The sequence below is a fragment of the Geotrypetes seraphini genome, chromosome 1 (genome assembly GCF_902459505.1).
Source record: "Geotrypetes seraphini chromosome 1, aGeoSer1.1, whole genome shotgun sequence".
NCBI classification, from domain to species: domain Eukaryota; kingdom Metazoa; phylum Chordata; class Amphibia; order Gymnophiona; family Dermophiidae; genus Geotrypetes; species Geotrypetes seraphini.
The window spans coordinates 452,757,548-452,772,865 of NC_047084.1; the positions used below are offsets into that span (position 1 = coordinate 452,757,548).

At 44.7% G+C, this 15,318-nt stretch overlaps 1 long non-coding RNA gene across 1 annotated transcript in view; it reads right to left on the reverse strand.

Annotated features, from left to right (window-relative positions):
• The window catches only part of LOC117348918, a 22,490-nt gene continuing 7,172 nt past the window's right edge, over positions 1–15,318 (reverse strand). The window contains exons 2-3 of the long non-coding RNA XR_004537070.1: positions 11,742–11,820; positions 1–1,200 (exon numbers count right to left, since the gene is read on the reverse strand). This is a non-coding gene — a long non-coding RNA (uncharacterized LOC117348918). The remainder of the gene's footprint in view (positions 1,201–11,741; positions 11,821–15,318) is intronic.

Sequence of the window (15,318 nt, forward strand, 5' to 3'; positions counted from 1 at the left end):
AGATATCACCTCAAACATTTATAAGAGGATAAAAAAAAATTTCTCAAAAGAACCCCCTCAAACTCCCTCAGGTGTTACCATTTCCTTCCATGAGATATATTGAAACCATATTTTTTTAAAGGACCTCATACAATTTCTACGCAAAGCAGTTAATTTTGACATAGTATAAACATAAGTCACTTTTTGTTGCACCATATCCAGAGAAGGAAGGTCAGATTTCTTCCAAGCTGCAGTTAACAGCAATTGTGCCGCTGTCATCGCCAAGGCAATCTATTTGTGAAATTGCAACTGCAAAGTAGTGGGAGCAACATTTAACAAACAACATTCAATAGTCTTATGCACCGAGCAACCCAAGACCTCTGAAATGAAGCCCACAACCTGATCCCAGTAAAGTTGAGCCTTATGACAAAGCCACCAGATGTGTATAAAAGATCCTTGATATCCAAAGGCTCGCCAGCAAGAATCTGTACCCCTGCCAAACATTGCTTTCAAACAGAGAGGTATAGCATCTTGTATCCATTTTCCATCATATTGCTAAAAAACCCAATTTGACGATTCCAGACTATGGTCATAGACTTTGCTAAGGACACACTCCCAAGCCGCTTTATATTTAGAGGGAAGTGGGACAGTTTGTAACAAAGCATTATAAAAGCGGGTAATGATCCCCTGTCTCGCTCCCTGCAAGAATGCATGCTCCAGCAAGGTGGGTGACTGTCTCAATTCCAGCAACATTCCTATGGAAAAAGGCACTTAATTGCCCATAATGAAAAAGATCCCGGGCAACCAAACCATATTCTATCTCCAAATGGAAAAATGAAACCAAATCACCTTCCTAAACCAACTGACCTAAAATTTGCAACCCCTGTCTCACCCAAAGGCGAAATACCTTATCTTATCACCCGGGACAAAATGGGGAGCATGGAGCTATAGCTGTGCCATGAAAATAATCCCTGGAATTCATCAAACAAGTGCAAAGTTTAACCCATAGGAACAAAACATGCCATATGATAGGATTATCAGTGGAGGCCAATTCCCATATAGTCTCAGCGGGCAGCCAAGGGACTCTTCCATCTTCTTCTGTAAAGTCAGATGCAAAGAATTCATTCAGTCTTTCTATTATTGCTTTGTCCTCCCTCGGTGCTCCTTTTGCTCCTTCATGATCTAACAGTCGTATGGATTCCCTTTATGCTGCTGATGTACCTGAAAAAGTTGTTACTGTGAGTTTTTACCTCTGTGACAAGTTTTTCTTTTAGCCTTCTTTATTAATGCTTTGCATTTAAGTTGCTGGTGCTTATGTTCCTTCTTAATTTCTTTGTTGGGATTTTTTCCCCATTCTTTTAGCTCTAATAGCCTCTCTCACTTCACCTTTTAACTATGCCAGCTGTCATTTGCTGCTCTTTCTACCTTTAATACATGGAATACATCTGGTCTGGGCTTTCAAGATGATATTTTTAAATGACACCCATGCCCAATTTTAAAGTCCTAACCTTTTTGGCTGATCTTTTAGTTTCTTTTTAACCATTTTTCTAATTTTATCAGACACCCTTTTGAAAATTAAATACTGCCATAGTAATAATAAATTTATTTTTATATACCGCTATACCCGGGAGTTCTAAGTGATTCACAACAATTGGATAAGATACAAACAGTTCTAGTTATATAAAAACAGCAATTAAAGCCACTAAAAAGAAAGAAATATATAAATTATAAAATGCAATATAAAAGAATGCAGAGAATTTTACATAGCAGAATAAAGATATAAAAGTATTAAGATTTCCTTTATGATTTTAGTCCAGATATTAGCTCATATTTGATCATTAGACCACAGTTTCCCAGCGGACCCAACTTCTTTATCTCTACTAAGGACTAGATCTAAAATAGCTCCCCCTTTTGTTGGTTCCTGGATCAGTTACTTCCCTAGCACTCCCTGATGTACCATTTTTATTGGGGGAAGACAACCTAGAAAAAACTTGGGGTTTTGGTGGATAAAACAATGAAACCAGCGGCACAATGCGCAGCGGCCTCAAAAAAGGCGAACAGAATGTTGGGCATTATCAAAAAAGGTATCACTACCAGAACCAAGGAGGTTATCCTCCCGCTGTATAGGGTAATGGTGCGACTGCATCTGGAGTACTGCGTTCAATACTGGTCGCCGTACCTTAAGAAGGATATGGTGATACTCGAGAGGGTCCAGAGAAGAGCAACAAAAATGATAAAGGGCATGGAGAACCTTCCATATGCTGAGAGGCTGGAGCAGCTGGGGCTCTTTTCCCTGGAAAAGCAGAGACTTAGAGGGGATATGATAGAAACTTAACAAGATTATGAAGGGTATAGAGAAGGTAGAGAGGGACAGATTCTTCAGACTTGCGGGGGCAACAAAAACTAGATGGCAGTCAAAAAAATTGAAGGGAGACAGATTCAGAACAAATGCTAGGAAGTTCTTCTTCACTCAGGTGGACACCTGGAACTCGCTTCCAGAAGAGGTGGTAGAGCAGAGTACGATTTTGGGTTTCAAAAGGGGATTGAAGGATATAATTAGAGGGATACTATACAGGCAAAATGTCTTAAATAATAGATAATTTACAGGGGGGCTGCCGCGGGAGCGGACTGCTGGGCATGATGGACCTGTGATCTGATTCGGCAGAGGCGATGCTTATGTTCTTATTTATTCATTCAATATTGGGGTAGTTTAAATCATCCTTATAAGCAAAATGTACTCCTAACCCTCAAGGAGACCTCCCCCACCAAAAAGATGTGGACAGTGAGCCATGTGTCCCTTAATGTTAGAAACGCAGGACTTTGTACATCCTGTTACTCAGCTGGTATTCACTTTGAGTAGTACAACATGCCTGACAATTGGAGTACCGTATTTTCACGTAGATAACGCGCACCCGTGTAAAACGCGCACACGGGTATAGCGCGCGGGAAACTGTAATTTATGTAAAGAAATTTTTATATACCGCGCACACCCGTATACCGCGCATGCTGCCCCGACTCTCCCGTCGCCGCCCGACTCTCCTTTAGCCCGCCCCGACTCTCCTCTGGCCACCCCGACTCTCCTCTCCCCCTTGAAGTCCTGTCCCCACCCTGAAAGCCTGATGCCCCCCCCGACGTCTGATTCACCCCGCAGGACCGCTCGCACCATCCCCCCCGACATCCGATTCACCCCCCCCCCCCGCAGGACCGCTCGCACCCCCACAGCCTCCCCACCCCCCCCCCATCATGGAGAAGCTCCTACCGTTCTGCTGCTTCCTCTGCCGGCGGTCCTGGCCCTTCTGTGAGCCCTGCGTCTGCGGGACCGCCGGAAGAGGAAGCAGCGCAGACGCAGGGCTCACAGAAGGGCCGGGACCGCCGGAAGAGGAAGCATTTCAGAGCAGAGCTCGCAGAAGGGCCGGGACCGCCGGCAGAGGAAGCAGCAGGAGAACGGTAGGAGCTTCTCCGTGATGGGGGTGGGGGGGTGGGGAGGCTGTGGGGGTGCGAGCGGTCCTGCGGGGTGAATCGGACATCGGGGGGGGGGGGAACTATGTAAAAAAAAGTAAAACACGCAAGGTTATGCACGGTTTGTAAAAATCGTGTATAACGCGCGTGTTATATGCGTGAAAATACGGTAATATGTGATTATCCCAGGACAAGCAGGCAGCATATTATCACTGATGGGTGGTGTCACTGATGGAGCCCCGGTACGGACACTTGAAAAGTGAATTGCAACTTTAAGTTTAGAAAGATTACGATTAGCCCGCACCGCGCATGCATGAGTGCTTTCCCGCCCGATGTAGGCGCGCGATCCCTCAGTTTTCTAGTTGCCGTGGAGCTAGTCAGACGCGTTTTCAACACTCTGAATTTTTTTCTATCACTTGCCTTCCCGCTCTCACGGATTGTGACTTTTTTGTCAAAGTTCTTTAGTTTTTTTCTGTCTTATTTTCTTTAAAAAACAAACCAAGGCTCTCTTTTCTTTTTACTTTGCCATCACAGGCTTTGGCCCAGCGGGGCCTTATGGACTCTTTTCGTCATAGTTTGATTTGTCAACAGCTGTCTTCCCGTCCATGTCCCGCCCGCCTACGGGTTTCAAAAAGTGCGGTCGCTGTGTTCAGGCCATTTCTGTCACCGACTCCTACTCCTGCTGCTCGTCCCTTTTGAAGCACACTCAAATCGGTTCCTTCAAGAAAAACAACTCTGGCTTCATGATGGACATGGAGCCCAGTTCATCTCCGACACCGTACACGCCGACCAAGACAACACCGAGGGTGGATCCACCAACTTTGACTCCGGTGTTGCAACTCACTCTGGGTAAGCTGGCTAAGAAGCCTTTCACTACCCCTTCCAGGATGCAGATCAAAGCTGAAGTGAGTCAAGTCCTGCCAACCTCGCATAAGTCCCGTAAATGCACAGCTCCGATATCGGTGAGTGCCTCCTCTTCGGCCTCATCTCCAGACTGTGTTGATCAGCCATCCGTATTGGCCAAAAAGAAGCAAACGGTACCGGCACTTTCTCTTAAGCAGAAAATTGACAATCTGCTTCATGAGGAATTAGGATAGCATTTTAACCTCTTGGTGCTGGCTCATTTTTCACCAAGCACGGCACCAACCCTCCAGGAGCCGGTCCGGTCTGAGTTGCTCATGGTGCCGACCACTCCTCTTCATGCTACTCTAACGGTGCGGACATTCTCAACCCAAGGCTCGAGCATTCCACTTTGACACCGATCCTCCTCAGCCACATCCTCTATACTTCTCCAGGAAGTTCAATTTCTCCTCCTCAATGCCATCAAGGAAGTTCCTCCCTCTCAACACGACCAAGGCTTTTACTCCCGATATTTCTTGGTCCCCAAAAAGATGGGAGGTCTGTGACCCATCCTGGATCTCCGAGCTTTCAACAAATATCTTGTCAAAGAGAAGTTTCGAATGCTCTCTCTCACCCTCCTTTATCCCCTATTGGCTCAGAACGAATGGCTATGCTCTCTGGACCTCAAGGAAGCCTACATACATATACCAATTCATCCGGCTTCCAGAAAATACCTTCGCTTTCAAATCGGTCGTTGTCACTACCAGTACAAAGTTCTTCCCTTCAGCCTGACATCTCCCAGAGTCTTCACAAAGTGCCTGATTGTAGTGGCAGTAGCCCTCAGATCCCAGGGTCTTCAGGTGTTTCCTTATCTGGACGACTGGTTGATCAAGGCTTCATCGCCTCAGAAAGTGACCCTGGCGACTCGCATCATTTCTGTCCTTCAAACCTTGGGCTTCAAAATCAATTTCCCAAAGTCCAACTGACTCAACATCTTCAGTTCATCAGAGCTATTTTGGATACTACTCTCATAAGGGCGTTTCTGCCTCCAGATCGCCTGGCTGCCTTGCTTCATCTCTGTCAACACATGTTTCAGCTACAAACAATCTCTGTAAGATGCATGATGGTTCTCCTGGGCCACATGGCCTCCACGGTTCATATCACCCCACTTGCCAGATTGCATCTTCACACTCCTCAGTGGGCTCTAGCTTCTCAGTGGTGTCAGGCAACAGATCTTCTCTCACAACATATCTCTGTAAACTCATCTCTTCTGCAGTCGCTCCACTGGTGGATGACCTCTTCCAGTCTATCCAGAGGTCTTCTTTTCCATCTTCCTCCGCATTGCCAGGTACTCACAATGGATGCTTCTCCTTATGCCTAGAGAGCGCACATGAGCGGCCTTCAAACACAGGGTTTTTGGACTTCCAAAGAACACAAATATCACATCAATTTGCTGGAGCTCAGAGCGATGTATTACGCGCTAAAAGCTTTCCAACATCTCCTGACTGACCAAGTCTTCCTCCTTCGCACGGACAATCAAGTAGCGATGTACTACATCAACAAGTTCTCTTCCTCTTTGTCAAGAGGCTCAAAAGATTTGGCTTTGGTTGACCACCTGCAATCTTTTTCTTTGAGCAGTCTACATAGAGGCAAATAGAATTCCTTAGCGGACAACCTCAGCACAATTCTCCAGCCTCACGAATGGACACTCAGCTCGACAACTTTACACAATGGGGCACTCCTGAAATGGACTTATTTATAGCTCCCCACAACCACAAACTGCCCCACTTCTTCTCCAGACTTTACTCTCCTCGCCACCTGGAAGCAGATGTTTCTTCTGGATTGGACGCACTTGTTCCTCTATGCATTCACTCCCACTCTTCTCTTTTCAAATTCAAGCAGGAGTCAGTCAACATGATCCTCATAGCTCCTCGGTGACCCAGACAATATTGGTTCTCCCTTCTACTTCAACTCAGCACCAGGGAATCCATACTACTTCCAATATTTCCTACTCTGCTTATACAGAATCAAGGAACTCTTCTTCATCCCAACCTGCCATCATATTACACCTGACAGCTTGGTATCTCTCGGGCTGACATCATTGCATCTTTCTCAGCCTGTTCGCACTATTATTGATGCTTACAGGAAACCAGCCACTCAACAGTGTTATTAACAAAAGTGGACTCGGTTTTCTTCCTGGTGTTTCTGCCATCATCATCATCATGATCCAGCTTCCTTGTCATTAGAGTTGGTGCTGGATTATCTCCTTCATCTCTCTGATTCTGGTCTTAAATCTACATCTATCAGAGTCCATCTCAGCGCTATTACAGCTTTTCACAAGCCAGTTGAGGGAAAGTCTCTCACTGCTCATCCATTGGTCTCTAGATTCATGAAAGGGCTTTTCAATGCTAAACCACCTATCAAGCCTCCACCTGTCATCTGGGATCTTAATGTAGTTCTTTCCAGGCTGATGAAACCTCCATTTGAACCAATGGCAACAGCTCATCTCAAATTTCTCACCTGGAAAGTATTTTTTCTCATCTCCCTCCCTTCTGCCAGGAGGGTCAGTGAGCTACAAGCATTGGTCGCAGATCCACCTTTCACAGTTTTTCACCATGATAAAGTGGTTCTACGCACGCATCCTAAGTTTCTACCAAAGGTAGTTAAGGACTTTCATCTCAATCAGTCCATTGTTCTTTCAGTTTTTTTCCCTAAGCCTCATTCTCACCCAGAGGAAACGGCGCTACACACTTTGGACTGTAAACGTGCTTTGGCCTACTACATCGATCGGACAAAGCCTCATAGAACATCTCCCCAACTTTTCATCTCATTTGATCCTAACAAGTTGGCTCATCCTGTCACCAAATGGACAATATCCAACTGGTTGTCTGCCTGTATCTCATTCTGCTATACTCAGACCGGACTGCCTCTGGAGAGTCGTGTCACTGCTCACAAAGTCCGTGCTTTGGCAGATTCTGTAGCTTTCCTCAGATCTACTCCTATTGAGGAAATCTGCAAAACTGCCACCTGGACCTCCTCAGTTCATACCTTTACTTCGCATTACTGTCTGGAAGTTTTTTCCAGATGGGATGGTCACTTCAGCCAGTCAATTTTGCAAAATTTGTTTTCTTAAAGGTCAACTCTCCCGCCATCCCTTCCTAGTTAGCTTGGAGGTCACCCATCAGTGAGAACATGCTGCCTGCTTGTTCTAGGATAAAGCACAGTTACTTACCATAACAGGTGTTATCCAGGAACAGCAGGCAGATATTTTCACAACCCACCCACCTCTCCGGGTTGTCTTTTTTTAGCTGGCTTATCTTAACTGAGGGACCGTGTGCCTACATTGGGCGGGAAGGCACTCGCGCATGCGCAGTGCGGGCTAATCGCAAACTTTCTAAACTTAAAGTTGCGATTCACTTTTCAAGTGTCCGTACCAGGGCTCCATCGGTGATGTCACCCATCAGTGAGAATATCTGGCTGCTGTCCCTGGATAACACCTGTTACGGTAAGTAACTGTGCTTTCAGTGCCCTTGCTCATATCTTTATGTTGGGCAAACATCATGTATTTTTAAAACAGGGGTGCCCAACACATCAATCGTGATCTACTGGTTGATCGCAAAGTCAACGCGAGACAATCATGGAGCCCTGCCTCTTAAAATTCTACTGCCCAGCAGTGGCGTACCTAGCATGTGTGACACCCGGGGCCCATCATTTTTTGGCACCCCCCCATCTGTACGAAAAACATGATTTTTAGTAACAAGCCACACTTCGCACATGAGTACCTAGGAAAAGGCAGCATCTTACATACTGCAGTGAGAAGTACAACAGTAAATCACCCATTGTAAAACTAAACAAGCCAGACTAATACAGATCAATCCTGCAGTCAATCCTAACAGAAAACCATGCCTTTCGAATACACAGAAAACACCTTCGCCTATTATGGAATAAGTAATCACAAACTTACCCCTCCCCCTTTTACAAAACTGTAGTGTGGATTTTAGCCACGGTGGTAACAGCTCTGACGCTCATAGAATTCTGAGCATCAGAGCTGCTACCACCACGGCTGGCGCTAAAAAACGCTCCACAGTTTTGTATAAGGGGGGATAAAATAGAAATACATAGACAAAAGTTAAATTGAACCAGCAAGAAGCTGGACTCTGCATACAATGCAATACCACAGAAACAGTGACACATGTCTCCTAAAGCAATAAATAAATAGAAAATTTTTGTTCTTCCTTTGTCTTCTCTGGTTTCTGCTTTCCTCATCTTCTTGTTATTCTCTTCCTTCCATCCACTCTCTGCCATCTCTCTGCCCCTATATGGCATCTTCTCTCGTTCTATGCCCCTTCCATCTCTCCTTTCACCCCATTGGTCTGGTATCTGTCTCCTCTCCTTCCCCCCTGCTCTGGCATCTCTCTCTCCGCTCCCTTCCTCCTGTTCCCTGGCCTTCCTTCTCAATTTATTTTCTGCCTTTGTCTAAATTCTTTTTTACTATTCAGTCCTCAATTTCCCTCTTTCACTGTGTCTACCTATAGCTTGCCACCTCTTTCCCTCACTCCTTCCAGTAACTAACTCTATCCTCTTCCCTCAATCCTGCATGTGCCCTATTTTTTCTTTCTCCTCCCCACTTCCTTCCAGCATCTGCTCCCCCTTTCCCTCACACTTCCATTCAGCAGCTGTCCTTCCTCTCCCCCACACTTCCATTCAGTGTCTGTTTCCCTCTCTCTACCCCTTCCATCTACTGTTCACCCTCTATCTCGCCCCTTCCATTCACTGCCCTCTGTGCTCTTTCTATCCAGTGTGCACCCTCTCTCTTCCATATGGCATCTTCCCTCTTTCTACGCTCCTTCCATAAACTTTCTATCCCGTGCCTCTTCTCTCCTTTGTACATGATTGATTTCAACTCTGTCACCTCTCCATTTTTCTCTCTCTGTCACTACCCCCTCCCCTATGCTCTGGCATCTCTCTCTTCTCCTTTCTTTCCTTCCCACCTCACAGTCTGGCATCATCCCTTCCCTGATTCCTGGCATCTCTCTCCTTTCCTTTTCTTCCATCTCTCCCTCCCACTCCATGCTCTGACATCTTCTCCTTCTTTCCCCCTTGATCTGGCATACCTTCCTCCTTCCCTCCATGCCCTGGCGTCTCTTCTTCCCATTAAGCCCTGGCATCTCCTTTCATTCCCTCCAGTTGGGTAGAGCACCACTCTCCCCAATTCTCTCCCCCTCTGCTCCCTTTCCTCCTTCTGTCACCCAAGGCCTGGTGTCCTGAACTTTTTCGGGCAGCAGCATTCACAATTCACTGCTGTTGCCGGCTTCAGGCCTTTCTCTCTGTCAAATGGGTCCTGTCTTCATGAAAACAGGAAGTAGGCAGGACCCGGCAGAGAGGAAGGCCTGAAGCCGGCAACAGCAGCAAATTGTAAACGCTGCTGCTGCCCGAAGAAGATAATGGCACCAAGCCTTGGAGCACCCGAGGCAGACCGCTTCTCTCCCCTCCCAGCCGAACCCCCACTGACCCTCTTATCTCTCCCCCACAGTGAACTTTTCCGACCTTCCCAGCGAGAGCAGCAAACCTCCCTCCAGTAGCGTCGGCTGCTTCATGGCTTTCTCCTGTCAGTGCAGCGTTGCTGATGACGTCATCAGTGACGCGGCAGAGGGAGGAGAAAGCCGCGAAGCAGCCGACGCTACTGGAGGTTAGATTTGCTGCTCTCACAGGGAGGGTGGGAGCTGGCTGTGCACCCCCCCTAAGGCAGCACCCGTGGCGGACTGCTCCCCCCCCTTGGTATGCCACTGCTGCCCAGGAGACCTTACCTTGTTCAGTAGTGCTGCCCAATTTGTGAGAACTCTGAACAGGTGGCGAGTAGCTAACAAATCTCTCGAGAACTGTAAAGAGAATGCACAGATCGCCATCAAATCTCGCAAGGGTTGGGTGACTATTCCTCTCGTTTTCGAGCAGGGAGGGTGGAAGCAGTCATAAAGAATTGTATTCTGCTATACATGTTCATGTTGTTATGCAAGGTAAACAATATATATTTTAAATATAAAGTACACTCGGTGTGTATACAGTGCTGCCCCGCAAATTCGTGGTCAGCGGTCCCGGTCATTCGCAGTATTTTCTGACCGCGAATGACCAGGCAGGAGAGGGCAGCCGGAGTGCCGGCAAGTGAAGGAAATCACTCGCTGTATGCTCCAACCGCTTCTTCCTGTACTAAAGTAGGGCCTTACCAATCAGGAGCATCGATAATGTCTTAACACCAGGAGGTTGGAAAAGCCATTGGTGACACTTTGGATATTCACCATGATTTTTCCTTTCTGTTTGGTCCTTGAAAATTGTCCTGCAGTCTATTCGGAGAGGTAGTGCCTCCTTCGACAGAAGGAACAGCGGAGGATTTTTCATCTGCAATCAGTACACTCAATGGGGTTGAACACTCGAATTGAATGGGAGGAGTTTTTTAAAATTTGTAATGAACTGAGACAGTGGATTGGTTGGTTCTGGAGGAAGTGTCGAGTCTGCCCTGGTGTTATACAAGCCTTTTGGCGGAGATTACTACTTCAAGTGCCATTTCCATGTTTACTGTTTGACTGCCTAGCTTGTACACAAGTGGTGAACTGTACCAGTAAAGACGGACCCCTGACACAGCCTTTGGTGAAACAGGGATTTCCAGTCGGGTCTTTGAGGACTGTGCTCCTGTTCTTTTGTATGGATGATGGCAAGTTGTGAATAGTTTTGATGAGTATAGATAGCAGCTAAGTATTTGTCTCTCTTTTTTTTTTTTTTCTGGTAATATGCTTTCAGTTTGGCATATGCGGGCTTTGTTGAAGCTGTTTCTGAACTGTGCCTACATTGGTAGATACAGAGGGTTTCCTCCATTTGTTGTTCTCGAACATGTTTTGCAGGAACATAAGTGAACTGTTAAAGAAACTGTGGACTGTAATGGAGTGGAGCTTTCTCCGGAGACAGGCAGGAGATATGCAGGCCCCACTTGTTGGTGAAGTCTCTGACTGAGCCAATTGCCTCAGATTCTCCCCTAGCTATAGTAAGCTTTTGAGCTTACTGAGCATGTGCAGGATTGCCCTGCTCCTGGAGCCCCCTCCCCTCCTCCTTTCAGTTTTTTTCTGACCTGCTCCTAGACAGTCCCGGCTCTCCCCTGTTCAGAGAAAAACAAAATAGTTTTCAAAAAATATAGAACTTTTAGTCAGAAAGCCTTTGCTTTCTAGCCCTTAGGGCAAACTCTATTTTTCCCATACGTTCCCTCAGTGTCTCTACTGACAAGAAGATTGGACTTTTTTCAACAACTGCAAGTATTTTCTGCCCCTGTTAACAACTGTTGCTGGAAAAAAAAAGAGTGGTACATTTTTTCTTAGCGTGTGACCCGGTTGGGGCTCTTAACTTCTGACTTGCATGCTGTACATTTTACACAGTGGCTGCTAGGACCGCGAAAACTCTGCTCACAATGTCCAACGTACCTTCGCTGTTGCTACAAGCTGGCAAGGAAATAACACTGGCAAAACAGCTGACTTCTTCGGCTTCTTCCCCTCAGGGCCCCTGTCAGGATACAAAGTGATTCATTACAGCAGAAATACAGAGAGGTGGGGGGGCCTACTCATATTATACAAATCATTTCTGTCCTTAACAATATTAGATAGCAATAATGAACAGGGTTTAGAATATATGATCTGTAGTATGAAGAATCTGGAAGGGGAAAAAGATTTAGGAATATTATTAATGTGCAGACCTCCTGGTAATTGGAACAAAGTAGAGGATAGACTCTCACTATGCCAAAACCTTTAATCACTTGCTAGTTTTAGGAGACTTAAACCTACATCTAGAAATGCATGGCAATCCCAAAAACTGTACTTTAAAAAATCTACTGGACCATCTCAACTTTACTGTTTTTTCCTTGCAATCCTACTCATAATGTTGATCACTGTCTTAAGACTTCATAGCTGGTATATCTAAAAACTTAATTTTCCCCGTTAGATCATGTTACATGAGAACTAGTTATCTGAACAGACCACTACCTTTTCAATTTCTTCTTGAAACTACCTATAACACGTATACCATGTCTACAGTAAGGCGAGGCAATATCCCCCTGACGAATTCTGGAGTGCAATTATTGACCACTTAAAACCCATAGGGGAAAATATAGATGGAGCCTTAACCTCCTGGCATGACCTTACAACATCAGTCTTAAATGAGATTGCAAGCAGAAAACAACGAACAGACTGCAGATAATGTACAAGATGCAGGTGTTGTTTATTAATAAATGCAGTAACATATACAACCTTATAGCCAAGACTATAACGTAAGACTTGCTTGACCCCATTTGACCGTGATTGGCGCGTGTTTGTTATCTTTTATGCAGTTTGCTTTATACCTTAACCACCATGGACCCCTGAAGAAGGTGTGTTATCTGAAACACGGACCGTGTCGGGTCCCTTGGTTGGCTATAAGGTTGTATATGTTACTGCATTTATTAATAAACGCCTGCATCTTGTACATTATCTGCAGTCTGTTTGTTGTTTTCTGCTTGCTGTTGTTTACTGCAGACCACGTTGGATTTTCTTTCTCCCTTAGATGAGATTGCTCCAGCCAGATGTATAAAATTTTTAAAAAAGGAAAAATAACCCATGTTTTTTAGTATCGATAGTAGCCTTTCAGACTATTTGTTCAATCTTTACTTTTGAGTACTTTCGATTATTGTATTTATTTAGGTGGTTATCAAAAGAACATTAGCAGAATGCACATATCCAAAATAAGGCTGTCCAATTAATTTTCAATTTAAAAAAAGACAGACCATGTGATGTCATACTATCAGAAATTACATTGGCTCCCAGTGGAGACAAGAGTGATATTTAAATCTGGATGTATATGTTACAAGGCAATTCAAGGCCTTATACCAAGTTAACTTGTGGACCATTTTATATTTGCAGGATGTAGATATTATTATGTAATCCTATTTTATTTGCCTTCCCTTTTGTAAAAGGTTGGATATATAAAATATATTTTCACAGACTATTATCTTTTCAGGTAGTTGGGACAAGAATTTTAATAATTTGATAGTAAATTCAACTTACTATCAGAATTTTAGAAAATTGTTGAAAACTTGTTTGATAAATTTTTGTAAAATAGATTTTGTACTTTACTGCATTGGACTGTGAGGTTTGCAGTATATAAATACACCAAAATAAGGTGACTAGAAAGACTGAAGGAAGCACTTAACACAGGAGAATTTTACCACTTGGAAAAGGGATATACTACAAGCTAGCAACAGCAGAAGCAAAAAAATCATACTCTGATGAGAGCTCATTAAAGACCCTATTTAAGATTTTCACAACTTTAATCTCTACCAAAGATATAACAACCTTACATAAACTGGATGAAATTGATCTGACGGAAATTGATCTTTCAGGAAAAGATCAGGACAGAGTTGCGATAGATCCAGTAATGGAAGATTATACCTTTGTTAATCTTCTTTGTGTTGGTCCCTGGAGGCTTCCATATGCTAGGTGTTCAATCCCAACCTGCAGTCCAGGTATTTCAGAAATCCACAACTTTTAAGAGCACATGCTCCATCTACCCCCTTAGCCTGAGAGCTAGGAAACAAATCCAGTTCAGTCCCAAAGCCAAGCAACATAACTGAACAAATCCATGACAAGGGGGTACAGGGGAGAATCCTCATCAACAGAACTGGTTTGCTCTGCAAAATATTAATAAGTGATAAACAGGCACAAAGGCAACTCAGAAAAACATTGCCCCAGATACGTTAGATAGATTGTAAGCCCACTGAGACAGATAGGGAAAATGCTTGAGTACGATTGTAAAACCGCTTAAATAACCTTGATAGGTGGTATATAAACACCTAATAAATTTGAAACTATTACTAACCTGCAGTGTGCAGCAAGCAACCCAAGAAAGGCCTTTGGTAATGTGTATAGTCACAGAAACTCCACACAGGATCAGCCAACTGGCTTGAAAAACTTCAAACCTGTAATGAGAGTGATAGGAGCAAAAAGGAGCAGGCACTCTAAACATGTGAGTGAAAACAGAGAGAGCTGGTTGTATGGAATCCTTCAGGGACTAACGGAAAGATTATAGAAGGTATAAACCTAATCTTCCATTCTGTCACGTCCCTTCCAGATTCCATATGCTATGTGCTGTACCAAAGCCACATAAGCTAGGGAGGGACAGAAGAAACTGCCCTCAAACCCGAGGTCCTGAAAATGGCATCCGAACGCAACAACTTGGTAAAACCAGGCAAAAGTATGAAGCAAAGACCAAGAAGCCACCCTGCAAAATTCATCAGGATGAATCATGAGATATTCCCCCCCCCCCCCATACATAACACAACCACACTTCTTGTTGAATGTGCTTTAAGCAAGATCAGCAGCTGCTTGCTGTGGGCAACAGAAGTCACAGAAATGGTCATTCTAATTCATCGAGCGATCGACGACTTGGATGCCAGTCTACCACAGTGAGACGCAGCAGTGAGAACAAAAAAGTGATCACAGCCTTTCCAAATAAAGGAGCCAAGACCTTCCAACCATCTAATTTGCGTAAGATCTGATCTTTGCGCTCTGAAACTATTTGATGAAATGCAGGCAACCTAACTTCCTGGTTGACATGGAAAGCCGAGACCACCTTAGGTAAGGAGGAAGGTATAGTATGGAGGAACCCTCTTAATACAGAGAAAAGGTCCCTGCACGAAAAAGCATAAAGCTCCAAATTACACTGTGCTGAGATAATGGTGACCAGAAATGCCCTCTTGATCATCCAGAAGAAATTCATCCTTTAGTGGTTCAAAAGGGGCCTCACCAAGGCCCTGTAAAATGATGTTAAGATACCACAGAGGGAAAAGAAGATGCAAGGGAGGACGAAGTTGAAGCGCCCCCTCATACACCTGGTTACATCTGGAAGAGCAGTTAGCAAACTAGCGCCTGCGTGTTCGAAAATACGAAAGTCCTGCAACCTGAACTTTCAGGAAGACCACTGCCAGACTTTTGTCTAAATACTCCTGAAGGAAAGCCAGGACTACTGAACTGA